Source organism: Corvus brachyrhynchos, unplaced genomic scaffold (genome assembly GCF_000691975.1).
Source record: "Corvus brachyrhynchos isolate BGI_N302 unplaced genomic scaffold, ASM69197v1 scaffold44, whole genome shotgun sequence".
NCBI lineage: Eukaryota > Metazoa > Chordata > Aves > Passeriformes > Corvidae > Corvus > Corvus brachyrhynchos.
This window is the reverse complement of record NW_008238359.1, coordinates 6,048,485-6,060,399: the sequence shown is the minus strand read 5'-3', so window position 1 is coordinate 6,060,399 and position 11,915 is coordinate 6,048,485.

Below are 11,915 nucleotides of genomic sequence, written 5' to 3'. Positions count from 1 at the left end.
GCAGCAGTTAATGGGTCTTACTATTAAAGAAAAAAAATCCTTTACATGCTATATTATAAACTTCTCTGTCATAGTGCACTTTTTTTGACAAAGAGTTAAAGAGTTCAGGATGCTGCAGTTCATTCTAATGTAGCAGATCTGAGCAGAGAGGACTGCACTGGCTTCTTATAATCTAAATCTGTGATGACATGTTCAGTGATTTCACTGGGGATAGGATTTTGCCTACTATGTTAACTGGATGACTCTTTCCAGACGTATGAGTACAGTTGAAAATACAGAGGATAATTCAGTGGTGTTTCTACACGGCCCAAGAAAGCACTGAGCAGAAATGGCACTAGTCCATCCATAGAGAGAGCTTAGCTGCCCAGGACAAGGCTGCTTAGCTCAGTTACAGCACCAGAGTGACAGAGTTGGGCTGATCCTGGTGCCAGGGCCAAACTGTACTGCCCTCCATGATGCACAGAAGTTTGCTCTGCTCAATTTCATAATAAAAGTGGGTTTTATGTAAAATATTTTTGCTCACCTATTTGCATGACTCATAGAAATAACTTTATGTATTTATGTATTATGTAATCTATATGTAATGAACAAGTTAGTTTATTATGGATGAAGACCATGCTCTGCGAGCCACAAAAAAAATTAGTTTTAGAATCATGGAATCATTTAGGTTGGAAAAATTTTTAAGATGATTACATTCAACTGTTAATCTAGTACTGCCAAGTCCACCAGCAAACTATGTCCCTAAATGCCACACCTACATATCTTTTAAATATCTCCAGGGATGGTGACTTCATCACTTCCCTGGGCAGCCTGTTTCAGTGTTTGACCATCCTTTCCATGAAGAAATTTTTTCTAATATCCAGTCCTGGTGCAACTTCAGGCCATTTCATCTTGTCCTATCGCTTGTTGCAAGGGAGAAGAGACCGACCCCCACCTGGCTACAACCACCTTTCAGGTGTTGTAGAGAGCAACAAGGCCCCTGAGCCTCCTTTTCTCTAGGATAAACACCCCCAGCTCCCTCAGCCACTCCTAAAAAGACTTGTGCTCCGGACCCTTCCCCAGCTCCGTTGCCTTTCTCTGGACACGCTCCAGCCCCTCAATGGCCTTTTGTAGTGAGGGGTCCAAAACTGAACACAGGATTTGAGGTGTGGCCTCACCTACAGGAGGACAGTCACTGACCTGCTGGCCATACCATTGCTGATACAGGTCAGGATGCTTTTGTGCATAAGCAAGGATGCTCTTTCCTTGCATCTCAAGGCCAGGTGCTAACATCTTATAAATGGAAGACTTTCTGACATCCGGTCATTTGCTGAAGGGCATCTCAGAAACAAGACTCTCTCATTGCTTTCAAACCATATTTTTGACTTTCCATGGTATTTTAAAAGTACCTTGAGTCAATCCTTAGTTGATCTGACTCATGCAAATTAGACTTAGGTAAGTGAGCTGGGAATGTAAAAGTCTTCTATCCCTATGTATGGCCCATCTCAGCTGTCACAACATTTTACGTGTGATTTGTAAACCACAGCACCTCTTGCAATGAAAGCACAACTGTCCCGTGAGAGTCTTGGTACCTCATTTTCCTCAATATGTCCAAGGTCATATTAGAAGTTTGTGGAGTATAAGGGTACACCAACACTTCCAAGTAAAGGAGGACTAGAATTCAGGCTCAAGCACTGAGCACTTGGTCAGCCACACTGCTTAGCTGGTAGTCCTGTCCCTGTGTTATCCTTGCTTCTCAAAGATGTTTTCTAAGCTGCTACTTAATATGAAAAATAATTGCAGTAGTATATCTTGATTTCATCACAGAAATATGTTCAATGGTTATTTTGATGACCACCATAGATTCAGAAGTAAACTCAGCATTTTTAAAAACTATTAAACTTTTTTAAACTATGAAAAGACAGCAGAATTTTTTGTAAAACAAAGCAGATTAATTACATAAAGCAGATTAATTTCATAAAGTTACCTTTTATGTTCCTTGAATATTTAAAGAACAAAAAACATTTAGACTCAGCCATAGGTGTATGATCTTCCTCAGTTTGCTTTCAGGGGAGGGAGGAAAAATCTCATTTTGGATAAAGAAGCTATCAAATAAGCTAAATACTGGGCTAGGGGGAAAAAAAGGTTCTGAGTAAATAAAAGGAACCATGTTCTAGCAGATGACTTTCTTGGCTGGGAAGAAACCTAACTAGACAGATATGAGACAGCATTAGAGACTGCAGCTGAACAAGCAAATTTACAACAAATGACCTTACACAGATTAACTTGAGATAACTGCAAAGCCTCTGATCCCCCTCAGCCTGCCTTACTGTTTATTTATCATTTCTAACATCCAAGAAGCAATTACTGTGAATCTCTGCTTCATCAGAGTCATCAGATTTAGATTCTCATCCTAAATCCAAAACACAGAACTATGCCAGGTACTAGGAAAAAGATTAACTCTACCCCAGCTGAACCCAGGACAGTAAGATGAACATATAGGCCCGGCACGCTCCAGACAGTGGACAGCCACAATCAAAATGTTCATAACATGAGTAACACAGCAGCAAATGTTACTAGAATTTCTCACTGTGGTAACAGTGCTGTTCAGAAATTTTGCTTCCACTGATTTCCTGTAGGAGCAAAGGGACCCTTTGCTTCATTTTTTTCAACTTTCATTGGCTTAGGTGCTTCTGGGGTTATACTTGACTTGACATGGCTTTCTTTAATCCTGCTTGCCAAATTTTACTTTTCTATCTGGAACTGGACCTGGAAAGAATTGTTTAGGAGAAGCATTTGAAAGGAACGAGTTAGAAACAGAGATCACTGGAAAAAGCGTATCTTTGCTTAGCGTTTAGTAAATATGGTTGACAGATGTTAATAATGACATATCGCACCAGATGTTTTATGTTTTAGGAAAAAGAAGCATCACAGTTATAACACGATGAAACTGTTTGTTAACCTTTCTGGCAGGTGCTGAAGGGAGGGCTTACATATAAAAATGTATTCTGTAGTAACTTTGGAGTATTTGAGGAAGGATAATCATCCTGCAAACTTGTGTTAGATCCTCAGCTGACATAAAATGATGTCATTCCACTGTACTCAGTAAAATTAGGTGATTTATACCAGCTAAGGACATCATACCTATCTCTATATTTTGTTTTCCTGATTAGAATTGAGATCAGAACATAAGCAGTGTTCAGCCTTCCTTCAGGACTTACTCCACTATTTTAATTGTTAGAAGAATGAAATACCATAACCCTCATATCCTAAATTGAAATAATATAGAACTCTACAAAAATCTCATCGGAGAAGGACATACTCTTGAGAGTCTTGGTTTGTAATGTTTATTCTCAGTCATCTGTGAATTAAAATTAATTATTAGCAGCCTAAATGGCTCCCCAAAAAAATAAACCAAGATTCAGCTGGAATATGTTAGATAGAATCAGGATCACAGTTTTCTCTGGTCATAAAAAAAAAAAAATTAAATAATAATAACTTATAAATAATTAGAAGTATCCAAATTCAGTGGAAAATATTGTCCCTTTGTCGCGGTTTGATGCTGGTTACGCTCCAGGCACCCACGAAAAAGCTGTTCACTCATTCTCCTCTGCTATAACTAAGCAGAAGAGGGGAAATTAAAACCTCATGAGCTGAGATAAGGATTATTGAATAAAAACCACTTTAAAGCAAAACAGGTTCAAAACTTAAACAGTATAAAGAAGACCCCTTATTCACAGAATTAAAAGTAAAAAGGGTAATGAGAACCAAAGCAAACTTTCAGAACACTTTTCCTCCCCAGTCCCTCCCTCTTTCTATCAACCATTCAAGGAAACAAAACATGGGGTTTTGGTCAGTATTTCACTTCTTAAAAGTCTTTCTTCAGTATGAAAATATCTTTTAAGGAAAAGAGTTTCTTCTGCTGTGCCGTGGGTTCCTTCCCATGGGAGATAGTTCTCTGTGAACTTTTCTAGTGTGGTTTTAATTTCCACAAGCAGCAGTCCTGCCCGAACCTGCTGCAATGTGAAATCCCTCCCATGGGTCAAGCAGTCTTCCCACAACTGCCCAGTGTGGGTCATTTTAGTTCATGGGGTTTAGTCTTTTCAGGAATTTGGAGGTGAAGGCTCTTTTCCTCTATCTCTGAAAGCAAGGGTCCTCTCTCTCTGTTCGAGTTTCTCACTAGATTACAGCTTTTCAGCATCCACGTGCTCCAGCATGAGCACTCTTCTTCAAGGGCTGCACATGAATCTCTGCACCTCCCCATGCACCTCATGAATTACAGGGAAACAGTTCATTGTATTACAGTCCTCACCATGGCTCACAGGAGAATCTCAGCTCCGGTGCTTGGAGCACCTCCGCCCTCTCCTTTTTTTCACTGACCTCAGTGCCGCCATGTTGGTTTTCCTCACACGTCCTCACTTTTCCTTTTTCTCTGACTTGGACGAAAATTGGTGTCTGTAAGTTGCAGTTGAGAGGTTGATCTCGTCCAGGCTCCGCATCAGGGAATTGCTCACCATGGCTCTCACTGTTGGCCACGTGGTCCCTGCCAGCACCACACGGGCGGCTCCGGCCACACAGCTCCCAGTGGCCTGCGCCAGGATGGGCCCCGGTGCCCCCCCTCCGCCGGTAGCACGGCCCCGACCGCCGCGCTGGGAAGGGCCCGGCAGCCCTCTCCAGGAAGAGGCCTGGGGACCCCCTCATCACCCCTCGGAGGGGATCAAGAAAGAGAACTTCTCGAGCTTTTTCCTTTCTTAAATATGTCATCACGGAGGCATCACCAACTTGTCTAATTGGGCTAGTAACCTGCCCATCGTCAGAGCCTTCAGCGACTGGCTCTGTGCCAGACAGAGAAGTTTTGAACAGCTTTTTTTCCCCTGCCCCCACGAACCAGGTTTTGTTAAACCAACACACCATTTCATCATTCACCACCAAGGACATGACCCCCAGAAATACCCCCAAAGCAATAACTGCCTACTTGTTAATCCCACATACTTGAGAGATGCTGGAAAACAGTCTTTTCAATCTCAGTTAAAATTTTCTATTCACTATTCTATATGATAGCAATGAACTGTCATACCAGAAATTCCAAATTTATATTTGAAGTATAGTATCTGTCACAAATCCTGATTTAGATCCCCCTGACTATGCCAATTATTCCAAATGAGTGGTTTAGGCCACTTAAAGAATCACCCTCAAAGGTATTAAAAAACCAGGTTTTAATACAAGTTTGTGGAAGTGTGACTTAAGACAGTTTGATGGCAAGGCTCACTCTATTTCTGATTGCATGGATGAAGTGCACAAAGGAAAATGGGATCAGAATTAGTTTAGAATCATTTACACAGCAGTCAGGGATCAAAAAAGGCAAGGGTACAAAGAGGAAGGATGCAGAAGGGTTTGGCAATAACAGTGGTACTGGAAACAGTGACTCAGGTGGGGAATGTTCCAGGGTTGTCAGGGGATGACTGATTATTCCTGTTCTTGTCCTTCATTTAGTCAGGCATCTGTAGTACCTGATATGATCAAGGGACACTTCACCACCCAGCTCATTAGACAAAAGCCAAGGCCTAACAGGAATCCCTGAGATCATAGAGCAGACCTGAGGAGGGGCGGGGGGATGCACCACTACAGTGTCTTGTTTATCATTTCCCTAACAATGTTTGGACCAAGATAATTTTATTCATTGGAAGTTTGGTTTAATGGCACTCATACACTCTTCACTGTTGCACTAGAGATTACACTCCAAAAACAAGGCAGATAGGACACATGATCTTTCTTATAAGGTGCTTTTTAAAATCCCACTAGGCATCTCCATGTTTCTTTAGGCATGCAGATGTGCTAGAAAGTCTGAGCCTTTAGATAAACAGGCTGGTGAAAAGCTGAGTTGATTAAAATATTCTATTAGATATCTACCATAATCCAGAGACCAGTAAGGGACTGGTCTCAAACATCCACTGTCTAAAATATATAATATATTGGTCTTAGATGACAAATAAATAGCGACTTTCCTGCTTCCTTTGGGAACATATGACTCTAAACTACCTCAGCAGAGTTAATTAATTTTTCCTGTGATTCATTGTAGAGTTTCCTTTACATAACTTCATCCTATTACTCATAGTCTTACCTCATGGCACATGTTCCCTCTGAAATTTAAAATTACGTATTCTGTATATGTAATACATACATAGCTAGTTTCTATTTCCCACAGCACTGCCATTAGATTACATTATATGTGGCTAGATTTCAAAAATACTTTTAACATAATCATTATTGTGTCATTAATGTTTAATTAATGACTTGTTTACTCCCTATTTCTGGAAGCTCATTACTGCCTTTGTGTTGGTCAGTTGCAGCCCACATGAGCAGTGTGTTAACGTGGATTGCTCACTGGGTCAGTGCTGCAACAAAGCTGCAATATAAATCCATACAATCCTAAATAAATGTGTTGTTGGTTTATACTGCATTTAAAAGGGGCAACTCAACCTGTAACCCTTCCTAGACTCCGTCTGAGTCTTCTAGTATGAGATCATTACCTTTCCTCTTGCACAGCACTTCTTTCCTTCACAATCGTTTTAAATGTGAACCAGAAGTAGAGTCTTCATTGAAATGGAGTGAACAGGCTCTGCGGAATTTTACATTTGAAAGAAAAGTGAAAAATAACAGAAAACAACTACCAGTGCTTCAAACTATCTATTTTAATATTGGGGCACACACAGGAAACAGAATATCCTTTTCAGTTAAGAGTGCAGAGGAGATAATATGCAAGAAATAAGTACTCTGAGTTGTTTTTCAGAGGGCATTGGTGGAAAAGTGAAAGAGTTAAGTGCATTGTTTTTAGATCCACAGTTCAATGTCCAGTCCTTATGACCACCTGCTTGACAGCAGTGAAGGTAATTGAGTCTGTCAATCAGAGCATGCCTGGGTGTCCTTCCTTTTTGTTCCTTTCATCAACAGCCCAGAGTAAGTAACTCTTCATCTTTTCTTCCATTACATCTTTGAAATTCTGCTGTAACTATGAGAAAAGAGCATGTCCTGTTCCTGTCTCAGGCATTTATATTGCTCTGAGCAACCTGTTCTCATTGAAAATGTTCCTGCTCATTGCAGGGGCATTGGACTAGAATGGCCTTTAAAGGTGCCTTCCAACCCATTGAATCATCATTCAATGATGATTCTTGCTACTCTTGTAAAATCACTTTTTAGCTCTTGTACCTCTGTACTAGTAAGTTTGGAATTTATCTCAATTTCAGGCAGCCCTGCTGTAGATGTTTATTTCTGTGCTAGTCATCTCACCTTATTGCACTTGCATCAGTTGTTTAGAAACACCCATCCTAGGATGAAGTGACTCCCACCTGGCAAAGTACATATATCCCTCTGCTTTCCATCAGGATAAACTCTCTGATTCATTCAGGTGTGTACCTTATGCTGCTGAAGTCTGAAGGGGGACAGATGAAGTCTGAAAAGGATCAGATAAAGCCTGTTCAGATGGCTGTTTGTTTCTTTGGTTGCTGTTCCTGCTTTAATAGAACTGATATTCAAAGTCACTGATTTTCTCCAGTTAAATGAATTTTGTCCACTGCTGGAGATAGAAGATACCTGCCTCTTCTCTTAGGAAGGCTGAGCTCCACATGAACTCATAATTTTGCTTGTTCTTGGACACTATCATGACCATTCTGTTTTGATACCATGACACAGTGAAGCCTGTGGCTGTGCCCCCTGCCCCACTCCTTTTCATCATAATTTCATCCAAAAATAGGATGACGATTTCACTGATGAATACTTCTACTGGAGTTCAATAGACTTTGTGCTGTTGAAACATATTTGTATGCCATAAGAACGTGTCCATCTGTTGGCCCTGACTCTCCATGGCTTGTACCTCATGTTATTTTCACTGAGATATGTCTGATCTGATTTGATTTTAAAGTTCTCTTTACCTTGAGCCTATGTGATAGAAAGACATGCAAGGAAAAATAATACTTCCCTTTTACTCTGTTGAAAGATCTAGACAGTTTTGGTAAAGCCACACGGTGTGGGGGTTTTCATGGGAATGAGAAATGTGTGGTCCTGGCTTCTTTGTGTAAGGAGTACATTTTGGGAGCTCTGCGGCTCTGAACCTGAGGTGTCAGGCAGAGGGAGCTTGCAAGCCTGTACAGCTAGAAACATGAATCACATACAAGTGTGGAGTGAAGAACTCACTTGGTGCTTGAATTTCCTAAGAGCCTCTGCAGTTTTAATGCTATTGCTTGGTAATACTTTGATTTATCTTATGTAAAATATAGTCCTAAAGTTGGTATTTTTCTTACCTGAATTTAGTAATCTAAAAATAGTAATCTAAGAATCTGGGCTGCTCTGTAACTGTTTAACACCCTTTTTAATTGCTAAAGTGAGGGAGATGAATCAGTCCCATAGGGTGCTGGAGAACCCATATCCAGTGGCGCTGGAGTAGACAGAGGATCACATTTGGGGAGCACAGTTTGTCCACACAAAAATGTAACACAAAGGGAGTTTCTTCCTTGCTTGTATTGAATGCTTTGAGGAACTACTCTGTGTGCTAGGCTAAGCAGGAAGGTTATTATACAGAGTGGATAATTGGAAAGGTTTGGCAATTTGAAACTAGACTGAACAGCTGAAAGCAGTCCTGAGGTTTGAATACTTCCATGGAAATTAATCTTGTGGTATCTGCTCATTTTTCAATATATAGTGTGTGGTTTTGTAAAATTAATAGCAATTTGCTTACAGGATCTGAGAGGAAAAGTAACACTGGAAGGAAAGAGAAGGCTTGAAAAACATCTTTGGGAAGTTTATGCACTCCAAAATTTCTTCTTGAGGCAATTATTCATGCCTGAAGATAAGAGCCAAAAAAGAACTTCTTTGTGTTGGAAGGAAAATAGTGTCAAAACTAGTAGCTATCTAATGCATTCTGGTGTCATAGAATCAATCACAGAATCATAGAATGGTTTGTGTTGGAAGGGATCTTAATTATCATCTACTTCCAGCTCCTCTGCCATAGGCAGGGACACCTTCCACTAGACCAGGTTGCTCATATCACCATCCAGCCCAGCATTGAACACTTCCAGGGATGGTGCATCCACAGCTTCTCTGGGGAGCCTGTGCCAGTGCCTCACCACCCTCACAGTAAAGAATTTCTTCTTAATATCCAATCTAAACCTACTCTCCTTCAGTTTGAAGCTGTTCCCTCTTGTCCTGTCATTATACATCCTTGTGAAAAGTCCCTCTCCATCTCTTTTGTATCCCCTTTAGGTGCTGGAAGGTGCTAGAAGGTCTGGAAGGCTGCTATAAATAATCTAATCATTGTCTGCTGTTTCTCACCTGTGTAGCCATACATTTCACTCTCTTACTCCAGACTGAAGCAAGCTACTGCTGGAATCTTGGACTAGGATTCCTCTGTTTGTCTTCAGTGCCCTTAGTTGGCATGTGGCACACAAGCTGTAAAACCAGTCCTGACTTTCTACGTCCACAGGTTTGGGCTTATACACAGGTTTATGAAGGACCCTGAAGAGCTTAGGCTCTCCTGGTGCTGCTTGGTCTTTTGAAGCTGGCAAATCTTCCTGGTACTTATGTCGCGAAATGATATTATTCTATAACTGCAGCTTGTCTGAGCATAAGTAATCCTGTTGTAAGTAAATTTGGCCTCAGAGAAGAAGATGAAGCCAAAAGGCAAAAAACAGTGAAGTCACATCCTCCAAAGACAACTGCTCTGTTGCAACAACCCCCTACATCAAATTATCATTTAATTTACAGAAATGCATGTTCCTTTTTGAATTTGTAGATTAATATCTTGAGTAAATAAGATACATTTGGATGGTCAATTTTTTTAATCTAGTTGTTCTTTGGAAGGATTTTTTTTTTCTTCAAAGAAGCCAGATTCATTCCTCCAGTTAATAATATGGAGTTAAGGAGATATTTCATGAGAATTAGTTTTGATTTGAAGATACATCAAGTTATTTTCTTCAGTTGCTGAAGGTCATCATTCAGGACAGGAAATCTATGGAGATTCAGTCAAAACCACAGCCACTTCTGAGATTTTCACCTTCTCCTTGGTTCAGGTTTGAAAAATAAAATATTAGGCTGTGTTTCTAGGCTTCTGAATATCCTGGACTAGCTCCATGGGATTGAGAACTCTTGTGTCACAGATGGCTGCAGAGAAAGGGCAGGAAAATCTTTACTGCTGCCCAGTGTTTGTCCTGGCATCTTTGCTGTTTGCCTACCAGCCATTAAAATGCAACAGTGCTTCTCATGGGTATAAAGCTGTGGTAACTTATTCAGTGTTAAGTTTAAATTTCATTTCAGCTAGATACATGGAGGGGCTTCTATTTTTTCTGTTCCCTCTGTAGCAGCTGTGGAGAGTCCACCTTTTACAATACTGTCTCCAAACCAATGTGGTACCAGGCTCTAATATAAAAATGCACAATAGAAATACTAACAGAAAATATAAGTTGTGATAAGATGTTTAATGACTTTCATGAAAACTTTAGGTTTTATCCTCTTAAGTAAAAGCAAAAATATTTGTGAACAGTTCTGGGTGAGGGCTCTACCTTTGCATTTCAGTGCTAATTGGAGTGATGCACCCATGTCCTGCTTCTGCAGTAATGTGCTTAGATATCAATCACCAATTTTGGCACAGTGCAGCTAAATACCTTTGTATTTCCTTACTCTTAGTACCACCAGCCTGATGGTACATGGGCCCTGAGCACACATCTTGGTTCCACAAACAGAATTCGGTACTTCTTTTTCAAGTACGTTCACTCCCTTCTTTGTTTCCACTGTAACTTGGTGATATTTCCTGATTTCCTCCTTGCTGAGTTTGTTTGCCCAGATCCAGCTGATCCACATCTGGCACAAAACCCTTTATTTTTCTGCCTTTATCTATACTGAATGCCTCACACCCAGTGGAGACAAACAAAGAGCCGCCTTCTGCCAGCTGTGTGGGACGAAGCAGCTCTGGGCAATCTCATACCTGAGGTTATTGTGTTTTGCTCCTCTAGTACATTTTTACAGATCACAGGCATTGTGAAATTATCAATGACTGAAAACAGCCATTTGCCCAGGCCAAGAAGGGGTTCCATGTCACTGTACAGGATTTGGTGAACAGAAGGATGGCTGTGGTTGGCTCTGATGAGCTGCAGGGTGAATTTCAGGGCTGGAGAGCGAAAATTGCAGACAGAGACCTTTGAGAACAGCTGGAGACTCTACTGCTAATTGTCTGATCTAGGGAGATGTTCTTGGCATACACCTTTGTGACAGAAGGTATTACAGTGCCTGATTACCAGCCAGAAATGCCTAAGCATAAAATCCACGTTGTGTGAGGAAATGGGAGACCCATAGGCCCTCTGTGTGGGAAAGGGCTTAGGGGCACACAGAATTGCTTACAGGGAGCCACATGATCTAAGTATGTACCTTCCAGGGTCCTATACCTTTGTTGCATTCAAGGGGAGAGATAATTCCTGGTCTTCACATTATCACATCTGAGTAAAGAAGATACTGTGGCCTGTTTCCACTGAGTACCAAAGGAGTTTTTGACCTTGTGTATTCTTAAAGATCTCCTGGAGCTCATTTCCTGGTAATGAAAAATCACATGATTTGTAGTAAAATGTGGTTGTCAGATTTCACTTGGCACACAACCCAGTCCTCTGGGCATGCAAGTCTGCTAGTTCAGTCCTGCACTACAGGAAGACCTTGCAGACATTCACCAGCTCCCAGGGTTTCATTTCTTTTCCCTCTTACAGTGTGAGGAGTAACAGAGAGCTGCAACACCTATCTCTTTTATTAGGAAGATAAACTGGAACTTGTTTATGGTAAGACGCAAGAAGGTGACAGTCCAGGTCTAAAGAAGTCTGCTTGTCCTCAAAGAATGACCCTGAGCCTGGCACAGTGCACAGTTGTGTAATATATGTCACTTGTACATTCCTTGGTACTCATCC